General features: G+C 39.9%; 1 protein-coding gene across 8 annotated transcripts in view; it reads left to right on the forward strand.

Annotated features, from left to right (window-relative positions):
* The first annotated feature begins 3,577 nt into the window (after nt 1-3,577).
* The window catches only part of LOC143273316 (uncharacterized), a 192,989-nt gene continuing 174,977 nt past the window's right edge, over nt 3,578-21,589 (forward strand). For all 8 annotated transcript variants that reach the window (XM_076572132.1, XM_076572136.1, XM_076572133.1 and 5 more), the window contains exon 1: nt 3,578-4,111. The gene's annotated coding sequence lies outside the window, so the exon portion shown is untranslated. The remainder of the gene's footprint in view (nt 4,112-21,589) is intronic.

The following is a 21,589-nucleotide window of genomic DNA, read 5'->3' on the forward strand; positions in this document are numbered from 1 at the left end:
AATACAAGTGCATGCTTTACTGCTATTTTGGAGTGAAATAAAAGCACTGTCATAACACTATAGTGGACCTGATGAATATGACTATTAAGTGACTAACAGGTGGGTGATACGTTCACTTCAGTGGAGCTATACTTGACAGAGATGATTCACATCTTCAGTTGTACAAAAGAGAACAGTACAAAACATCACCACGCTATTTAGAATAGAGTGCTGTTCAAAACCTAAGGATTTTCTGTTATTTTCCATTTTAGTATTTTCAGTTGACTGAAACTGCAAAACAACAACAACAAAAAACTATAGATAAGAAAAGACTACTGTAGCTTCATTTTTAAATAAAATATTTCAAAAATAAATTATGTTCTTAAGAACAGAGTTCCTGGAACTCTTCAATGTTTGTGGGAAACTGATGTCTCTGCTATTTAGTATGGCATTTTTCAAAATAATGGTCAATTAAAAATGTAAATATGTGAACCCATGGAGTCTGAGAATGTTCCTCTGGTCATCCAAAAACATACTTAACATGCTGATATCTATCATAAGAAGTTATGATTCCAAATGAAGTAACATCTGGTGACTTTTCAAACTGATATCTTAGAAGTCAAAACTAACTAATTTGTTTGAAGTTTTTTTCCCCGTTTTGTTTTGTTTGTGTTTTTTTTCTTGTTTTTGAGGGAGGACAAGTTTTAAATGTCTTTTGTCTAGACAAATACACTGATTTCTACAAAACCCAACGTTCCTTATTATACCAATTTGATTTACATATTTATGTCATCTATAGATCTAAAACTGAGATTCTGGGAGTTGGGTGGGTATATGTAGGAGATTGAACTCAGGGCTTCTGAAGGCTGGGCAGACACTAGTAGCTCTGATTCCAGTTTGAGGATTGTCTAATGACAAGTAACTTATCTGAAACATTTCTGCTTTGGCACTGCTGCTGTTATGGGCTTCACTATTTCCCTCCAAAACTTCCTATCCTGATGTTTCATCCCTAAAAAGTAATTACTTCATGATAAGGTGTTTAAAGGGATAATTAAGTAGAAATGAGGTCTTTAATGTGGCCCTAACTCATTAAAATGGTGTCCTTAAAAATAAGGGTAAATTTGGAGTTAGATGTGTATATAAATAAAGGAGACACAAGACAGCAATGGCACAGCCATCTACCAACATGGTGCGAGCTCAGAAGGAAACCGACCATAGAACACTGTAATCTGAGACATCTAGTCTCCATTACTTTAAGAACATACATTTCAGGGCAGGCAGTAGTGGCACATGCCTTTAATCCCAGCACTCGGGAGGCAGAGCCTGGCAGAATCTCTGTGAGTTCGAGGCCAGCCTGGTCTACAGAGCAAAATCCATATCCAGGACAGGCACCAGAACTACACAGAGAAACCCTGTCTCGAAAAAGCCAAAATAAATAAATAAATAAATAACCCATACATTTCTGTCCTTTAAATTACCAAGTCTATTATTTTTGTTAAGTTGACCCTAGCAGATTACTATACCTACTAACCACATTAACACTAGTCTAAACTTGTTTACCATGTTCAAGCTACTCTGCCAATAACAGTGGTGAATAAAAGTTCAAGTAGTTTAGCATTCCGTGTCCAAAGCAAAAACAAAAACAAAACTCATAAATGATAACCATTATAAGATATCCAACAAAAATGTCAAATAAAAAGTTCTGCTTTTATTCTACAAGGAGAACACTCTGTGGGCTATGATATGGAAGGTTCAGATTTTGAGCTGGGTTGAAGAATAAGTAGGATTCAACCAAGTAGAGGGGAGAGAAAAAAGGTAGAAAGGCAAGTGTCTACTACAAGACAAGGGAACTTGTTTCCTTCTAAACGATGTAATTTAGGTTGAGCTATCTTTCTCTACTTTCTACTCTCTAAAATCATCATATACTTTAAAATTAATGTCCTGTGTCCCTATAAAAATTAGGCCTTCTTTCCCTTGTCAGATGAAGTTGAACTGACTTTGTTCGTTTTAATAGTGGCATCCAAGGATACTTTAGCTCATCATTAAGTTCTCTTGAGCTTCTGCTGAGTTGTTTTGTCTTCAAATGGCCTATGGAGGCAGTAAGCAGCTTGCAGAACATTCTGTCTTGAATTCTTGTGCATTTCATAATCTCTCGCCTATTTATCAAATCACATCACATTATATGGCTCTAATAATGCAGGTGTCCTGTGTTTTAAGTGCCTCTTCTTAAGACTGTATTACTCAGTTCATTAATGTTTCATATCTAAGTATTGTAACATACTTAATTTTTTATTTAATGAAATTTCGAATCTTCAGGTTGAGAGGAAATTATTCAGAATGTCAGCCAAGCTATTCTGAAAGTGCTCATCAGCAAAGAGTTTTGAAGATTTTTTGTTCAAGAGTTGGGAGAAACTTAAAGACATAGATCTAAAGTTTTCATGAACACTTCCTTCCATTTTAAATTTGGAGTTGAAAGTTTTCTAAAGAAGCAAATTAAATTCAGTACACGCTCTCTCTTAGATTTTTGGATTGACAAGAAATTAACAGTGATTTTTCTGATTTGTTCCTATATGCTTTTTGTTTTGTTTTGTTTTTTTCAAGACAGGGTTTTTCTGTGTAGTTCTGGCTGTCCTGGAACTCGTTCTTTAGACTAGCCTGGCCTCAAACTCATAGAGCTCTGCCTGCCTCTGCTTCCAGAGTGCTGGGATTAAAGTGGTACGCCATCACCACCCGGTTACAATAGGCTCCTTTAAAACTAAGATTTTTTTTTTCCCCCAAAAGCACAGAAGTGTCTGTCTCTGGAATGCTTCTGGAAAGCCCCATCATTTCCGAAAAGCTCACTTTCTTTGAGAAGATAAACCTGTTAGATGCTAACCACCTGACGATGTTCACGTGTAACGAGGGAGAAACGGGAAGACTCAGCTGAATTAGTTTGATTCTTGAAATGGTTTGACTCAAACCACCAGTGTTTCTTACCATTGGATTTAGAGACAATTAAGAAATTAAACCACAGAACCTTTGCATGTTACAGCAATAAAAAAAAAATCCAACTCTTTGTCCCTTTGTCAGAATTCTGCGATCAGAAAGAACCGTAATTTAGTGGGCAAGGGTGGTACCCATCACTAAAGAGTCTCAAGGAAGAGAAGGAAAATCCATGTAACTGTGGAATTCAAATTGCACCCAATATTTAACGGCAGAAAAAAAAAATGGACTGCGGCTAAACAGCAACAACAAACACATGGTAAGAGGCTACGGGACGTTCCCAGATTCATCCTTTCCATTCTGGGTGACCAAGTGGGCCCCTGAATTTCACAACCTGCATATAAAAAGGTGGTGGCCACATGCTTACCTTAGAGGAACCCTTTGCCAAGTCTAACTGCCTGGGTAAAGAGTCTGCTGAGAGAGGAGGAAGGAGGCGGGACTGCTGGTGCGGCCCTAGCTCGGTCTTAGAGCGGCTGTCGAGACCGCTGTGGACAGAAACGCGGTCCTTCGGCGGCCGCCAGAAAGCAACTCAATAGCCCCACCCCTAGCCACGCCCACCGCCCGAGGCGTCTGGCCAAAGCTGGGCTTCCATTGGCTCCTCTGGCCTTCACTCTGGGCCGTCGCAGCTGGGCCCCTCTCTTTGGAAAGTGTGGCGCCTTCCCGCATGGCGTTGGGTGGGCAACTGCGGGAAACTGAGGACGTAGGCAAGTGAGGACAAGCGCGAGCTGGGGCGGACCAGCTGCAGGCCTCCTCAGAGGGGTGAGGTCAGCCTCTTGGCTTTGCCCTCAGGTCCTCCAAGTCTGAGGTGCCCTTGCGGCCTGCTTTGTGCCCCTGAGGGGAAGCGCTGCTGCCGGTAACCTTCCCAGTGCTCCCGCGCCCCACACTCCTCCCCGTTGGGCCTTCCACCCCACGGATCTCTTCCATCATGTCCGCATCTCCATCACCATCAGAAAGTTTCTCAGTGCATCTTAACAAGTGGGAAGAGGCTCCCACGCAGCCCGACGAACACGACGCCACCGCCCCTCACAGACTGAGCCCAGAACATTCCTCGTGAAGAAAGGATGCTCCTGGTTTCCTCCCAAGCCCGGAAGCAGTGACCTTCCTGTACAAAGCCCTACGTTGAAAGCACTTTCTAAGGTGCTGCAAAAATGTAAGTTATCCCCTTGAAAACGTAGTTATTTTGGTCTTGGACAGACCCTATTGATACATACGTTTCCTATTTGGGTTATGAAGACTGTTAGATTTTTGAAAAGACTAAATGTTGGTTGGAAACCGCCTCTGACACTTGACCTGAAGCATAAAATTAGAGGCTGATTGGAACCTCTCTTCCCTAACCTATGGCTCCTCAGTGTATTATCACACCTCTCCTCCACCGCAGTGTATTTTATTTCCCCTGAAATTGGTACCCTGTCAGGAGATTTATAATGTATCATCAATAGCTTTCCTCAGATCCTCTCTGGGGATCCTCTATTTCCTTTCCAATTTGATTATTCAATATGAGTGTCTAAAACGGAGTCCTAAATTTTGTTTTTTTAAGTAGTGGGAGGAGATCTCAGTTCCCTTACAAACCAGAAGAAAAAAAAAAGTGGAGATTTTCTTGAGAATATTACATGTTTTCTTTTACGAAATGGCTTTCATTTTATATATGTTGGAAGAAATGGCTTCAGGTTGTGTGTGTGTGTGTGTGTGTGTGTGTGTGTGTGTGTTTAATTGGCTTTCAAAAAAAAAATTCTGTTGCTATTTTTATAAGTAAAGCTTTGTTGGTACCCCGCTATGATTATTTAGTTACTTATTATCTATGACTGCTTTTGTGTGGCAGTGTCAGAATTGATTTCTGTGACAGACACTATCTTATCCCTTACAGAAAAAGATCTGATAACCCTTGGACCAGGTCATCCTTGCAGCTAAATTGATAGTGTCTTTTTTTTTTCCATCTAGTTTTCATGTATGTGCTTCTGTTTTTACCTTTCTAGTTTATCTCCTTTGTCAATCTGTGAACATATGTAATAGTGTCTTAAATTACTCTAAGTAACTCTAAAATAAGAATAGTCAATAGGGCAAACTGCTCTTCTATCCCGACACCAAGTTGTTTTAGCCTTTAGCCTTTATAGCTAACCATATGATGTTTCATGATCAGCTTGTTAAATGTCTTGAGAAATCTTTCAGAGACTTTAAGTAGCATTTCACTGAATATTCAGATTAATTTAAGAGGAAGGAGCAGCCTTCATTATTCAGTTTTCTTGTCCATGAACATAGTATATCCTAATGTCTATCAACTTAAATGTGACTTTTTTTTTTTTTTTTTTTTTTTTTGGTTTTTCGAGACAGGGTTTTTCTGTGTAGTTTTGCGCCTTTCCTGGATCTTGCTCTGTAGACCAGGCTGGCCTCGAACTCACAAAGATCCACCTGGCTCTGCCTCCCGAGTGCTGGGATTAAAGGCGTGTGCCACCACCTCCTGGCCCGTGACTTTTTTAATAACTGTTCTTTAGAGTTTTTAAGGAGATTTGGACTTTATTTTGCTTTATTGTGACTGTTTGGTTTTAGAATTAGAATAATGGTAGCTGTGTTTAAGTAATCTGAGATGTATAGTGAGTGCACTTCTCTAATTTTTTCCAAAATTTCAGTATTAGGGGCTCCTGAGATGGCTCAACATAAAGGCATTTGCCGTTTAAGTTGGAAATCTGAGTTTGACCCCTAGAACCTGTGTAAAGGTGGAGAGCTACCGCCACAGACTTGTCCTCTGACCTTCACAGCGCACCATGGTGTGTTCCCCACACACATGAGAAACACACATAATAATAATGTAGTTTTAAAAAGTAAACAGGTTAAACTGGATTTTTTTTTAAATTAAATGTTTGATTAAACACACCCTTTGGCCTGGTATTTTCTTTGTCAGGAGATTTTAATGAAGTTAAGAAAATGGAGACTCTAGAGTTGGTGTGGTGGGTAAGAGTGCTGGCTGCTCAAGCAGGAGAACCTGAGTTTAAATGCCGGCACCACACAGAGAGCCCGGCGTGGCTGCACATGCGCCTGTAGCCCCGGCCCTGTGAGAAGGGAAGACATTCTGGCAATGTCATGTGAATGGACTGCTATAAAACAGCTGTTTTTGTCTGCCTTATTTCACTTAGTATAGTACTTTTAAAATTCTTCCATATCATCCCATAGACAACCATTTCTCCTTTTTTAACGTATGAATGTATTCCATTATCCATATGTATCACAGTTTGTTTACCGTTTATTAGATCATAGATATCTGAGTTCTTTGTGGTTAGGGACTGTTAGGAATGAAGCTGCTGTAGATGTAACCAATCATCTTATTAAAATAAGAAACACAGCCGGGCGGTGGTGGCGCACGCCTTTAATCCCAGCACTTGGGAGGCAGAGGCAGGCGGATCTCTGTGAGTTCGAGGCCAGCCTGGGCTACCAAGTGAGTTCCAGGAAAGGCGCAAAGCTACACAGAGAAACCCTGTCTCGAAAAAAAAAAAAAAACCAAAAAAAAAAAAAAAAAAAAAAAATAAGAAACACAGAACCAATGTAAAAGAGAAAGCCGAGAGGTCAGAGCTCAGAGTTAAAATCTTACCTCCTGCAGTGCTCCTAGCTTCCCCGAAAGAGAGCTACTTCCTGTGTGTCTGTCTTTAAATAGTCTTTCTGTTCTGCCTTCTCATTGGTTGTAAACCCAAACACATGACTGCCTCGTCACTGCCTGTAAGTACCGCCCTCTAGGTCTTAAAGGCATATGTCTCCAATGCTGGCTGTATCCCCGAACACACAGAGATCTACCTAGCTCTTCTACCAAGTGCTGGGATTAAAGGCGTGCGCCACCACCGCCACGCTCTTGCTATGGCTCTAATAGCTCTGACCCCCGGGCAGCTTTATTTATTAACATACAATGAAAATCACATTTCAGTACAAATAAAATACCACCATAAGCTGCTATAAATGTTTTCTACACTTCTTTTGTGTTGCTGTAAACTTCCCTTGTTACTGAGTTACCTGGGAGTGAAACCGGATCATGGGACAAGTATGTGTTTAAGTTAACTAATGTTACCAAGTATTTTTCCATTCTTCCTTCTGCACGCATTCCCTTCAACAGTGAACAGCAGTTCCAGTTATTACAGTTTATGTTAACCCTTGGTATTGTTAGTAATTTCAATTTTAACTTTTCCAGTAGGTGAGTGTGTACTGATGTCTCAATGTAATTTTCATTCTCACATCTTAGATGACTACTTTTATAGAGCATCTTTCATGCATTTGTTTGCTCTCTGTACACTTTTGGTGAAACACCTACTAAAACATTCTAAGTGTTCACTGCTTTCCTAAGAATCAGTTGATATACACCAAATTGTAAATGTTTGAAGTATACGTTAGTAAGTGCTGACATATTACAGCCATGAAACCATTATTATAATCAGATTAATTATTGTGCATGCTATGATATGAATGAACCTTGAAAACATGTTTGGTGAGAGAATCCAATTCCAATTTGTCTTAATGTTTTATTAGTCCACTTTTAGAAGATGCCCAGACTATGAAGTCACAGAGACAGGAAGTAGCTTCCTGATTGTTAGGGATGCTTAGAGGTTAGGAAATGAGTGCTGGTGAGTGGGGAATTTCTTTTGGGATAATGAAAATGGTCTGGGATTAGATGGTTGTGATTGTTACACAGCTATATGAATGCCTTAAAAAATTACTGAATTGTACACTTCAAAAGAGTGGATTTTATATTATATAAATTATATTAAAGCTGTTTTAGTAAAATGGAAAAATAATATTGTAATCCAGTTATGAGTTAATTGTTCACAAAGCATTGTTCATAGTTGCAACAACATATGTCCATAAGAAGAAGACTGACTATTAATTGGTTTTATATTCTCAAATAAAAAAGTAAAGCTGTTAAAATAATGATGTAAAAGGGTGGTGGTGAGATGAGTCAGTGAATAAAGACACTAACCACCAAGCCTGATGACCAGAGTTTACACCCTGGGACCCTCATGATGGTGAAGGAGAGAACTGATTGTTACAAGTTGTCCTCTGGCCTACATAAACAGGGCATTCTCTCTCTCTCTCTCTCTCTCTCTCTCCCTCTCCCTCTCCCTCTCCCTCTCCCTCTCCCTCTCTCTCTGTCACACACAGACACACACACACACGGTCTCTCTCACACACAAATAAAGTGTAAAAAATGATAGAGCACTGTATATCAGTATGATCAATGATCAGTCTCATAGTCTGAGCCAAAAATGTTGTGAAGTTATGTATAACAAATGCAGAAAGCTTAAAATATATGGAATGTTCTGTAATTTATTGGAAGTACAAAATAGCATAGGCATCATAAACATCAGTCTTTAAGCAGTAATTAGTTGTAGAGATAATTTATGTATCGTGTACCTGTTAGGCATGGGTGGAGTAGGGAAGAGAGGGAGCATATTAAGGAAGACTTCATAGAGTGCTTTAACATAGTTGGCAGGGGTTTTTATTCTTTCCTTAAACTAATTAAGAAAATGATGTGGGGGGGGGCTGATTTGCATACATGAAGCCATTATATTATTTCTTTTAAAAAGATTGTATTCTCCACTGGGAATACCACAGCAAGCAAAAAGGTAAAGAATGATGGCCTGTAAGCAGTATTACTAATGCATATTTTGCATTTAGTGCTGCTCTCAGAAGTTAAATCAATGCCGTATAGAGGAGTTTTGAATGATAACAAATAGTCTCAGAGGGAGGAAACCTGAGGATGTGGAGCGTGAGGAAAAGCCATAAGCATCTCTTTCTTACATGGCGTAGATGCTCAGTTTAAAGGTAATCACCTAGTCAGGAGGTCCCCTGAGAAGCAGATTACATAAACTGGAACAAGAGGTCATGCTGATGGTTTCTAGTTCATAAAAAGATTTATTGATATTGGGTCACTTTCATATAGCAAGGAACTCTAAAGGCTCGATCTTTGTCCTCATGAGGGTACAACTTATTTCAACTATACTATCAATCCCTGATTTCTGAGATAAGAATGTTTGGCCAAGTCAGGCCTTTTTAGAACTGTGAGTTAGGAGGCAAGGGTGGTTTAAAAAGTACAGCCCACAGAGATGTATGAGAGTCTAAGGAGGGCCAAGGGGGTGGCAGAACCCCAGACCTTCAGAACACAGACAAGGAGTAGAAGAGCTTTGTATAGCTGCTTAAGTGTGGAGACATTCTCTGGTGGGGGTTTGTGTCCCTCACTAAGATGGTCATTTAGGTCCTACCCGGAGTGAATGGAATTAAAACAAAATAGTGTTGCAGGTATCATCCAAGCTGAAACAGGACCATAGTGGGTTAAGCTTGACCCTGTCCCTGTAGCTGGTGTTTGTATGAGGGAAAGCAAAGGGAAATTTGAATGAGAGCAGACAGATACTGCAGGAAGGTGGCTGTGGGATGATGGAGGCAGGACCACAGCTGTTGTAGCTCTAAGCTGAGGAACACCAAGGATCACCTGCAGCCAGCAGCAGCTGAGAGGAGGCCAGGAGATTTAGACATTTCAAAGAGAGGGTGACTGCTGCAGCCTTGATTTTAGACTTTTAGTCTCTAGCATGCTGAGCAAATACAGTTGTTTGAGACGAGGAGTTTATGGTCATTTGTAACATGGTAAACTAATATGTTCTCTGCTGGGCACTACTTGGTTTTCTTTCTTTCTTTTTTTTTTCAGATTTATTTATTTATTACGTATACTGTGTTCTGTCTGCATATACACCTGCAGGTCAGAAGAGGGCACCAGATCTCATTATGGATGGTTGTGAGCCACCATGTAGTTGCTGGGAATTGAACTCAGGACCTCTGGAAGAGGAGCCAGTGCTCTTAAACTCTGAGCCACCTCTCCAGCCCCACAGTACCTGGTTTTCTATAGCAATTAGGAGTGTTGGACACCCATCATTGCCTCATTTATTCCTTCTGACTACACTGTTTGCTGGTACTTTTATCTTTTTTAAAAAAAGGTGAACTGAAGTTGCTAGAAAGTTGGCTTATCAAAAAAAATCACATCAAAGTGAGTAAGGAAAACAGGGGGTTCTTTCATTAATTAGTACTAAACTTGATACTTGCTATATAATGAAAGTAAATGCAGACATTTTAATTAATTTAATTAATGCATTTGGAACTTAAGTGACAGATATTTTGTACCTCTTTTATAAACAAAGATGTGACTTCTCGATTATCATTGTAAAATTGATATCTTCTACTATATTCAATTTCTCTTCTCCTTTTAGAAAAAGGAAGTAGAGGGTTTTGCTTTTTTTTTTTCTTTTTAATATTAGAGAGGCTTCCCCTTTGCTTTCTACACATGACAACTCACCATGAGTGTTTGAATTAGAGGAGCACTGGGAATCTTCATCATCACTAACCTCTAAGACAAATAAAACCTGCTTGTAACTTTAAAAGTGGTGTTAGTTCCATTGAGACACACAGATATATGGATCGGGAGAGATCTAGACCCTGAAATATTAGTCATGCTTCAAGTTATTCCTGTGTGTGATGCTTGAGACTGACTCCGAGGCCTTGTGCATTCTATGTGGCTTGCCCTCTTTTTACAATGGTAGTTTGTGGTAAGGTGCCATTCTCACACCTGGCCTATGTTGAACTTACTCTGTAGCCTGTGCAGGCCTAGAACTTTGAGATCTTCCTGCCTTAGTCCCCTAAGTAGATGAGATTAGAGCTATGCACCACCAAAATCAGCTAAAGATTTTCCTTTGTTGCATTTTCTTTTCTAGAAATTATTGCTGTAGTTTGAAAGTCCCACACTGTGGTGATATATTGTGTACCCTAATAAACTTTGCCTGAAGATCAGAGAAAAGAACAAGCCACTAGATTAAACATAGAGGCCAGAGAGTGGTGGCACACACCTTTAATCCTAGCACTCATGAGGCAGAGATCCGTCTGGATCTCTGTCAGTTCAAAGCCACCCTGGACTACATGAGATTGACTCAGTCTAAGAGAGAAACAGAGCCAGACAGTGGTGGTACACACCTTTAACCCCAGTACTTGGGAATCAGAAGCCTTTAATCCCAGATCTTGAGATCTCATGCCTTTGCTTGGGAAGCACACATGCCTTTAGTCCCAGGAAGTAATATGGCAGGGTGGAGAAAGATATATAAAGTGTGAGGAGACAGGAACTAAAGGCTTTTCAGCTGGGGAGTCCCAGAGGTAAGTCCCAGCTTGTTCCTTTGTCTCTCTGATCTTTCAGCATTTACCCCAATATCTGGTTCAGGGTTTATTAATAAGACCTTTAGAAATTTGAACAACACAACATGTTAAAGGTTTGGTCTCCAAGTTGGTTCTGTTGAGATGTAATGAAATCTTTTGGAAGCTCAGCCTTGTAGGAGATCTGTAGGTTATTGAAACCATGCCCTTCAAGGGGATTTTGAGACTTGGCATGTCCTCTCTATTTTCTGGCTAGAGATTTAAGCTCTCAACTCAAATAAATGGGCCCTCTTGGATGTGCTGCCCTTCCCAGAGGCCCATACCAGTGGTGCTGCCCAATTTGGACTAGAATCTCCAGAACCATGAGCCAAAATAAACCTTTCTCCATACACAGCCTATGCTAGGTGTTTCATTATAGTGATGTAAATCTAACTAACAAATTGTACGTTAGAGATAGTAAAGACTGAAGAATGATAAATACCTCCAATAGTGTGATAAGAAATAACTTAATTATTTCCCAAGACAAAAAGAAACTCTTGTAAATTTAAGTTAAAGTTATATCATGAAAAACAAACTATATCTCCAAATACCAACATTTACTTTTTTTTAAAGAAAATTCCTACACTATGAAGGAAAAGATAGATTGCCATCTCTTATAAATAAATACCTGTATATAGAATACAAAACTCATTAAAGAAAACAGTAAGGTGGTAGGCTGATAAAATTGCTGTACTGGGGTTTGGAGAGATGACTCAGTGGTTAAGAGTACTGGCTGCTCTTGTAAACGACCCAAGTTCAATTTCCAGAACCCACATGGTGGCTCACACCCCTCTGTAGCTCCAGTTCCAGGGGATCTCATGCCCTCTTCTGGTCTCCATGGTTACCATGGTGCACGTACATACATATATGCAGGCAAAACACCCATACAAATAAAGAATGAAAAGAAAAACAAAAGCCCTTGCTGTGTTAGATGAAGGAGTTACTGGTCTGATTATTCAAAGGGTTCCAGTTTTACAGTTATATAGCTGCAAGAGATGAGTCCGGTGGTTAAACATGAGACCCTTACTGTCCTTCCCAAGTAATACTAACTTTACTGTATTGAGGTACAAAGTAGTTTGTCAACTACATATTTTCAGAATATTTTCTACCCATCTGAGACTTGACTTTATGTTTTAGATGTCATTTCTAGAACCATTTTTATTTTGATAATATGTAATTTATCCATTCTTAAAGATTGTGTTTTATTTATGTTTATGTGTGTGTACATGTGTATCTGTATACATGTGTGTGCTGATGCCCACAGAGGCCAGGTTAGATTGATGATGATAAATTTTGTGTTGAGTTTTATGCATAGAAAGGATCAGGATTCATTTTTTTCCCACATGGATATCCAAACATTCTCATTGTGTGTGTGTGTGTGTGTGTGTGTGCGCGTGCGCACACGCGCCACACACATGGCAGTGCTCACCTTTGCATGTATAGGAAGAGTGTCCTCTTCCTCTATTGCTCTCCAGCTTATTTTTTGAGGCGAAGTCTCGTAGTGAACCTGGAGCTTGCTGTCTCAGCTAGTCTGGGTAGGCATCAAGGCTCTTGGATCTGCTTGTTTGCACTCCAGTAGTGTGGGGGTTGCAGCAGATATGAATCACAACAGCTGGCTTTTATGTAGGTGCACTGCAAGTACTTCACCCACTGACTCGCCTCCTCTGCCCAGAATATCCGGATGGCCCATTCCCAGTTTTCCCTTTCCCAGTTAAAGTTCAGGTGCTTCTGTTAGTGAAAGCATACTACCTATTTTTGCAGCCCTTTCTGTGGTAACATTTATAGCATTATGGCAATTACAACATTTATGGCAAGGAAATATAATTTTACTACTTGACTACAACGAGGAATAACAAAAACAAACAACAAAAGCAAGTAGAAGCTGCAGGATATGTATTTGGAAAAGACTGGCATTGGCTGAGTTTCCTGTTTGTATGACTTTTGTTTTTTTGGTCACAGTGCATGGACCATAGTAGATATCATATCATTCAGCTAAAACTTGAATGGAATATTAACAGACTTCTTGGCATGTACAACTGGATTGAGGACTTGGGATATTCCCAGCAGCTGGAAAGAGCACAGGGAAATGACAGTTCCCAAGTGGAGGAACATAAGTTCTGTTTAAAGACTCCTCCTCTCTTGACCTGACCACTGAACTTGCATTAGACAGCTTTCAAGTAGTACTAGCAGACTAAAAGATCTGAAGAGAGGAAAGGTAATTGGGTGCTTGACTTCCACCAAGTTAATTGCCTATTAAAACGAAACTATTAATGTTCTTTTAAGACTATAACCTGATTCATAATTTCTGCAACACCCAAACTATTTGTAATATAGTAAAATGTAGACATTCAAAGAAAGAGTAAAATGTAGTATATGCACAGGAGAAAAGGCAGTCAATAAACACCACAAACATGTTTCCACGAACAGGGGAAAATTCTGATAAATTAAGGAATAGAAATCACATCAGAAAAGCTAACTTTTTTAGGAAGCCTAGAATTGAACAGTAGAACACTTTCAGGTGTACCCCTGTGCTTCACTGCTCGGGAAGCTGAGGCACGAGTGTCGCTTGAGCCAGGAGTTTAAGACCAAACTAGGCAACATAGCAATTACTTGTCTTGAAAAGACAATTTTAAAAAGTGACAACAAAGTACATTGTACTCAAACCGTTTGAAGTCAAGATCAAGAAAAAATATCTCAGGGCTGTTGAGACAACTCACTAGGTTTAGGTACTTACTCTGCAAGCCTCAAGACCTGACCTGGATCTCTGAAGCCTAAATAACGCAGCAGCTGCCCAGAGTTGTCCTCTGAGCTCTCTGTGTACACTGTACCACGTGTGCCTCCACGTCATCTACTCAGACACACACAATAAGGATTTAAGAAGAAAAAAGTCATAAACATTTTTAAGTAAAATAATTTTTTTCAGTAAAGCTTTAAATCCAGAAGCATTTGGGATATGCAGAAAAATTAGAAAGCTAGTATGGAGAGGTCACACATAATGAAAGTTATTTCCCTACTACTAATGTCTTATTTCACTGAATGAAATTTTATTGATTCATTATTAACTGAACAAAGGTAATGAAGTCCACATTTTATTCTGTCCCAAAGTCCCATGGAACACGCCATGTTGCATTTAGAATTCATGTCTCTTTAGGCACCCTCTCCTTGATCCTTGTCATACTTTGCTTGATGTTTTGAAGAGTACTGAAGTAGCTTGCAGACTGTCTCATTATTGGGATTTGTATTTTTTTGATGTTTTTATTCTAGTTATTCTAGGTTTGGGAGGAAAATCACAGAAGTAAAGTGCTGTTTTCATCATTTTTTTTTAAACAGGGTCATACTGTCACCATTATCTAACCTCAGTCTTTGGGCTGACATTTGTCATGTCTCTCCATTGTAGAGTCACTCTCTTTTCCTGATTTTGTGTTATGCATTCTTTGGAAAGGAGACATTATCTACACAGTTCCTATTTCAGGAGCAGAAAGCTGTGGCTTACATGTAAGGGCAGAAGAAAGAGAAATTAATTGGAATTTTCCTTCATAAGACCAGTCTGTTGTCCCTTGTTTATTTGATTACACGTATTGATATCAGTATAGAATAATGGTTGGTTTGTGTCTTAAGACAGGGTCTCACGCAGCTCAGGCCTGACTCAAACTTTGCTACCTAACTGCAGATGGCTCTGGACTCCTTCACTGCCTGCTTCCACCTCCCAAGTCCTGGGATTCCAGGTGGATACCATCGCAACTGGTCCAAGTCATGGAATATATTTTTAAATCCAACAGGACTTTGTTTTGCTAAACAGATGTTTCTAGCTTTGCTCATTGATAGCTCTCATTGATAGAATCCTTTTTCTCTTGGATTTGTTTGACATAATTTTTCCTTGTAGACATTTCTACTAAAGTACTCCTTCACTTCCCAGTGCTATATGTTTCCATGTACATTTTCAATTATTTTTATATTCATTTACTTATTTATTTGTGTGTATGTGTCACATGCATTTATCACATTTTCCACACAAAAGGGACATTGAAGGTCCTGAGCTTTATATGGACTAAGAAAAGAGAGAAAGAAAAGCCAAAGCAGGACAGAAGATGGAAAAGTAGCTAGCTGGAGGAGCACCTCCATACTTTATTGGCTGTATGTTGTGTGAGTCTGGTTTTCTTTTTTTTTTTTTTTTTTTTTTTTTTTTTGGTTTTTCGAGACAGGGTTTCTCTGTGTAGCTTTGTGCCTTTCCTGGAACTCACCTGGTAGTCCAGGCTGGCCTTGAACTCACAGAGATCCACCTGGCTCTGCCTCCCGAGTGCTGGGATTAAAGGCGTGCGCCACCACCGCCCGGCTGTGAGTCTGGTTTTATTGAAACTTTGTTGGTGAAGATCTGCTGTAGTCACAACCTAAACTATCCACCTGTTTGGTGGCAGGCTGATGGTAGTTAAGAGGAGAGTTTCTTCTTAGTCAAGCAGAGTGAAATGGTGGTTCCACTTAACCGTTGAGTTCCCTCTGTACTTATATTTCAGTGTTCAGCTGCATCTAGACATGTTGAATGGTTAAGAAGTATTTGCGGGGGGGGGGGGGGCGGGGGGGGGATTTAGCTCAGTGGTAGAGTGCTTGCCTAGCAAGCGTAAGGTCCTGGGTTTGGTCCTCAGTCCTGAAAAACCAAAAACCAAAAACCTACATTTAGCCAGGCGGTGGTGGCATATGCCTTTAATCCCAGCACTCCGGAGGCAGAGCCAGGTGGGTCTCTGTGAGTTCAAGGCCAGCCTGGTCTACAGAGTGAGATCCAGGAGAGGCACCAAAACTGTACAGAGAAACCCTGTCTCAAAAAACAAACAAACAAAAAAAGAAGTATTTGTAAAGTTCTTCCAACTGCTGAGCACATGCCAAGTGTCATGTGAGTATATGTGAAGTAAAATGAAGGATTTGCAAGGCTTGTTCCACCTGTTTCTTAGACTAACCTTGCTGTCCTCACCTGATGGTTGTGAAGAATAAAGACCTGAAAGTTTGTTTTGTCAGACCATGGTACAATATCCACTTAGAATTACATCACTTTGGAAAAAACAAAACAAAATAAGGAAACTCGCCAAAATAGAACCATGGCTTGAACAAGATGACTCTTTGTAGTTCTTTTTTCCCCTGTAATATACTCATTTTTAAAAGTTTTCTCATTTTTAATTTCTCTTTATTACTAGTTCATATTATTATTATTTTTTAACAAGGTACCATACCTTTATCGCATTCACTTATGCTTTTTTACTCCCCCACCCCTGCCTTGGATTCCCACTTCCTTTCCAATATTTCCCTTTAAAAGACTTTTTAGAATAGTCCTAGCTTCACTGCAAAGGAAAGCAGAGTTCCCATGTACCCCTGCTCCCTGCATGCACAGTCTCCTTCACTATTGATATCCTGCACCAGAGTGATACATTTGTTACAACTGATGAATGTCCTTGACACAGTGTTATCACCCAAAGTCCATAATTTACATTAGAGCTAACTTTTGAGGTTTTATAGCCCATTGGTTTTGATAAATGTATAATGGCATCTATCCATCTCTTTATTAACACACAGAATAGTTCAATACCCAAGAAACCCTGGACTTGACATATTCATCTCTCCTTCCCCACTAATCCCGGGAAATCTCAGATCTTTTTCTTGTCTCCTGAGTTTTGTCTTTTCTACAGTGTGGTATAGTTGGAATCATACAGCATGTAGCCTTTTCAAAATGGTGTCTTTCATTTAGTAATATAGTGTAATGTTCCTCCACATCTTTTCGTGGATTAACAGCTAATTTACACGTGCTGAATAATACTCTGTTCTATTGATACCACAGCTTATCCACTAGCCTATTGAAAGGCACTCTGCTTGCTTCAGGTTTTTAGCAATTAATAATAAAGCTTCTATATACAACCCTGTGAAGGAATTTGTGTGGATATATTTTTAACTCATTTGGATAAATACAAGTAGCAAGACTTCTATATTATATAATAAGAATTTGTGTAGTAGTAATTTGTTTTCATTTACAGTCCTCTAATATGATGGTTGACTTCTACTGTCAGCTTGATTAGGTTAATAGACACCTAGGGCATTAGTCAGGCACACCTTTGGACATGTCCATGAGGGCATTACAGGACAGGATTACATGAGGGAGAAGACCCCCCCACTCCCCTAAATTCAGTATCAGCACTTTATGGACTGGAGCCCTCGGTAGAAGAAAAAGGATGTGAAAATGAGCAGAACACCAGCGCTCAGCTATTCCTGCTTCCCAGCCAGCTGAGGACCAGTTGCCCCATGCTCCCACTGCAGTGCCTTCCCTGCTGTGATGGAAGATGGTGTCATATCTTCTGGAGCTGAAGTTACAGGGGGTTGTGAGTGACCCAACATGGGGCTGGGAACTGAATTTGGATCCTCTGAGAGCAGCAAGTGCTCCTAGCCATTGAGCCCTGTCTTGAGTCCCAGCACGGTTTCATTTGAACGGTGCTTCCCTAGTTGTATTAGTGGTTTTGCATGAGAAGAGTATGACCCCAGTTCTCTTCTCTCTTTCATCATGTAACACCTTCTGCCATATATTTAACAGCAGGCCTCCAGGATTCTAAGTTAAATAAACCTCTAGTTATTCTTCATTAATCTCCTGATATTTGTTATTCGGTTATAGCAATAACAGACTGAGACACATTCAGTGACTCACTACATCAAAGCCCTTTGGTGAGTGATAGACTTGAACATATGACAGTGGTCACACCAGTTCGTATCACGAAGTGACGCTCTAGCAGTTGTAATTTGTGTAGGTGCACTCTGATGTTCACACCTCAGGAAATCATCTAATGAAAAATTTCTCAGAATATAGCCCTACTAAATGATGCATAATCATATTTTACCTTGCTCCCACCTCCCATCCCCCACTTTCTACCCTGTAGCCCTGGCTGTTCTAGAACTCTCTGTAGACCAGGCTGGCCTTGAATTAAGAGTGCTGAGATTAAAGGCTTGCGCCACCACGCCCAGATATTTTTTTGGTCTTTCTAAATCGCATTAGGAAGGATAGCCTATTCTCAGCTCATCTCCCATAGCCTTAAGTTTTCCTTTTAGTTACTATACAGTCAGTTTTTAAAAATGCCTTTCAGATCTTCTAGGTCACTGATTTTGAGTTGGTTTTATCAGAAAATGATGTGTGCTGCAGCCTGCACCACTGTGTGCTTGTTGATTATTCTTTGTTTGCCCACTCAGGTGATGTGAGCTTGAGCTGTGTATGTGTGATTGGCTAGTTAAATTGGAATGTCTTGTGTTTTCCTCTGCTCTGCCTGTTACCAAGGCAGATTTCCTTACCGGCCTTTACCCACTCTTGGGATAATGTCAGCTTGAGCAGTAACCTTTTGAGGTCCCAGGTTCATGGGAACAGAGTCTTGACTAGATTTTCAGAAAATAGTTGTTTTTGTTTTCTATTCTTCATACTAAACAAAATCTGTAGCTTGAATCAAAGTGGTTGCCTATGTATCTCAAAGCAGAAGCAGATTTAACGCGCAAGTCATCTTGAAATCCCGTTTTCATTCAGGTTTTGGATTGGTAATTTCTTCCTATTCTTACCGACTCGAAAATACTTTGGAGATTTTTTTTTTTTTTTTGCATTTTCTTTGTATTTTCACTTAAACCAGAGATGAAATTGGTGTATATACTCTGATCCTACAAGCCCAAAATGGAACTTGGTGGTTTTGATTGTAGAATTTGGATATGTGTTCATGGGACCTTTCTATTCACTTTCTTCATTCCTTCTTTCCTTCCTTCCTTCCTTTTCTCTTTCTTTTCTTTTCTTCTTCTTCTTCTTCTTCCTCCTCCTCCTCCTCCTCCTCCTCCTCCTCCTCCTCCTCCTCCTCCTCTTCTTCTTCTTCTTCTTCTTTTTTCTTGAGAAAAGGTCTCACTGTGTAGACCAGACTGGTCTCTAACTCACAGAGATCTGTAATAGGTTGTCTGTGCCTTCGCTCTCCCACAATTTGGTAAGTTTCTCTGCTCACATGGTAAGCCAGATTAAACTGAATTGAAAAAGTATAACAACAGGTATATTGAGCAAAGCAACCCCCAGAAGGGTTCTCTGGTTGCAATGATGAAGGCTGGAGAATTCATGCACCTGAGCCAGGGCAGGAAAGTTTTATAGCCTGTAGGTGAGGAGTAATGGCGTGTCCTCCAGAAGCTGGCTTTGTGCCCAAGTCTGGTCAAAAGCTGAACGCTTAGCCTGTGACTTGGGTGGCGGCATCAGGGGAGGGGTTGCAGTAGCTGCCAAGAAGGCAGAACTGGGCTTTTTGACCCCTTCCCTTTGTTCAGACTCGCTGAGTGGGCGGGGTTTAGAGAGGGAGAGGGAGAGGGAGAGGGAGAGGGAGAGGGAGAGAGAGAGAGAAGCTCACTTCCAGAACAACGCACTGGCGAGCTGGAGGCTCTGACCGAACAATCTGCACTACGTGCTTCTGCCTGCCTAGTGCTGAGATGAAAGGTGTGTACCAACACACCCATCACTTACTATTTTCTTCACACACACACACACACACACACACACACACACACACACACACACGATTTTTGCATTTGTGACACTTTTTAGATTGTCTGAAGCCCTGGGGTAGTCATCTGAAGGCAGAGATGAAGGCTCAACCACTTTATCTGGGCTATTTCTGTAATCTTAGGAGTTGGCTTGTGTTAAGTCATTTCCTTTGATGCTTGAGGAAAACGAAGGCGTGCATGCTAAGGAATTGAGTCCAGGCCCCCTCTGTCTCACTCTTCTCCACAGTTCTGCATTTACTGAGTTAGGAGTCTAGCAGTTGATAACTTGTCACATTTGTAACTGTCTACTTAACTTTGTATATTTGTGATTTGCTTTTTCTAAATAATTTCAGAATTTACCTCAAAAAATGAGTTGTTGACAGAGAGAAGGATTTGTTTTAAGAAGATGTTGAAATAGCTTCATTTTATGAACACCTCCTTAGCTGGGTTGAGTGACAGATAGATTTCATGTTAGAACAATGTCTAACATTAATGTTCTTCCTTTAGTGTTTGCTTTTGTAAATAAACATGGAAAGTGATTGTCTCATAACATTCTTTTAAAATCCACTTTCTTCTTTTCCCCAGAAAGTGAATAAAACTCTCATTGTTTCCTAATCTTCATGAATAAATTCTTCTGGCCTCAGGTAAGAGGCTGTTTTCAAGGTCATTCTACACTATCCACAAGAATGCCCCTTAGACCTTAGAGCCCACGTCTCTGTGGAAGTGCTTCTAAATTACCCAAGTAGAGAGCCAACACTGAATTTTTGGATGACTTCAGTTATAGACTTCAGAATGCAGCTGGCATATGTGTAGGGTGGGGGATCCTTATCAGGAGCATAAGCCTACTGACTATATCTTGGCCCGGGTTCCCTTTTTTCCAGTAAGCTGTCTGCTCTACAGAGGTGTATAACCCTAATGGCTTGTTGTATGCCATTAAAAGGTATTGTACACTCATAAAAGAATGACATTTTGATCAATGCTGTTAAAAGAATTACTGTCTTGACACAGAAAAGCTTTCCTGCTGCAAGTTTAAAAATATGCCTTTAAAAGCTTTTTATTGAATACCTTTGCATCCCTCAGAAATATGCCATTTTGGCATGAGGTTACTCTGAAGTATTCTACATTATAACTTGAATGCAAACCTCCTATTTACCTTCAGAAGTCACAAGGCCAAACAGGCTATTTCCCTACCAAATGGGGCATGTGGTAGCATGGTTACATCTTAGGCCACTGTATCTGTCCTAAAAATAGAAATTTTGTAAAAAGACAGCTGAAAACTAAATTTTCCCTTTTTTTTATTTTGTAAAATACTGGTTTTTTTTTTTTTCATGCTGTTGTGTTTAAAGTTTGTGATTTAATTTCCCTCGAGACTTTGGAATCATATCTTTCCACCTAGTTTGGATATAGGTCTTTTTTCATTACAGGGAATGTAATGAAAAAATTTCATTGGTTCTCTTAAATGGTGGTGTGTTATATGTAGACTTTTATGTTTCTTTTCTTTCTATTTATTTTTGGTTAGGAGTTTAGACAAATTATGCTACAGTAGATAGTCTCCAAAAGCTGTGTATTTCTTCTCTTCACAGCTGGTCTTTCACAGGTTAACTTAATATTATGGCTATAATTTTGGCTTTGTTTCATACTTCTGTTATTGCCTAACTTGTAACATATCTTTAAAAAATGGTAGACTGAGAATTCTAAAAATCTAGTATCCTAAAAACCACAATTCTAAAAATGTATATCAGTACAGGGTGAATATAGACATTGTATTTTCTGAATTTTTTGTTTGTTTGGTTTTTAGAGACAGGGTTTCTCTGTCTGTCTTAGCCCTGGCTGTCCTGGAACTTTCTCTGTAGACTAGGCTGGCCTTGAACTCAGGAGATCCTCCTGCCTCTGCCTCTGGGATTAAAGGTGTGTA

The sequence above is a fragment of the Peromyscus maniculatus genome, chromosome 5 (genome assembly GCF_049852395.1).
Source record: "Peromyscus maniculatus bairdii isolate BWxNUB_F1_BW_parent chromosome 5, HU_Pman_BW_mat_3.1, whole genome shotgun sequence".
NCBI classification, from domain to species: Eukaryota; Metazoa; Chordata; class Mammalia; order Rodentia; family Cricetidae; genus Peromyscus; species Peromyscus maniculatus.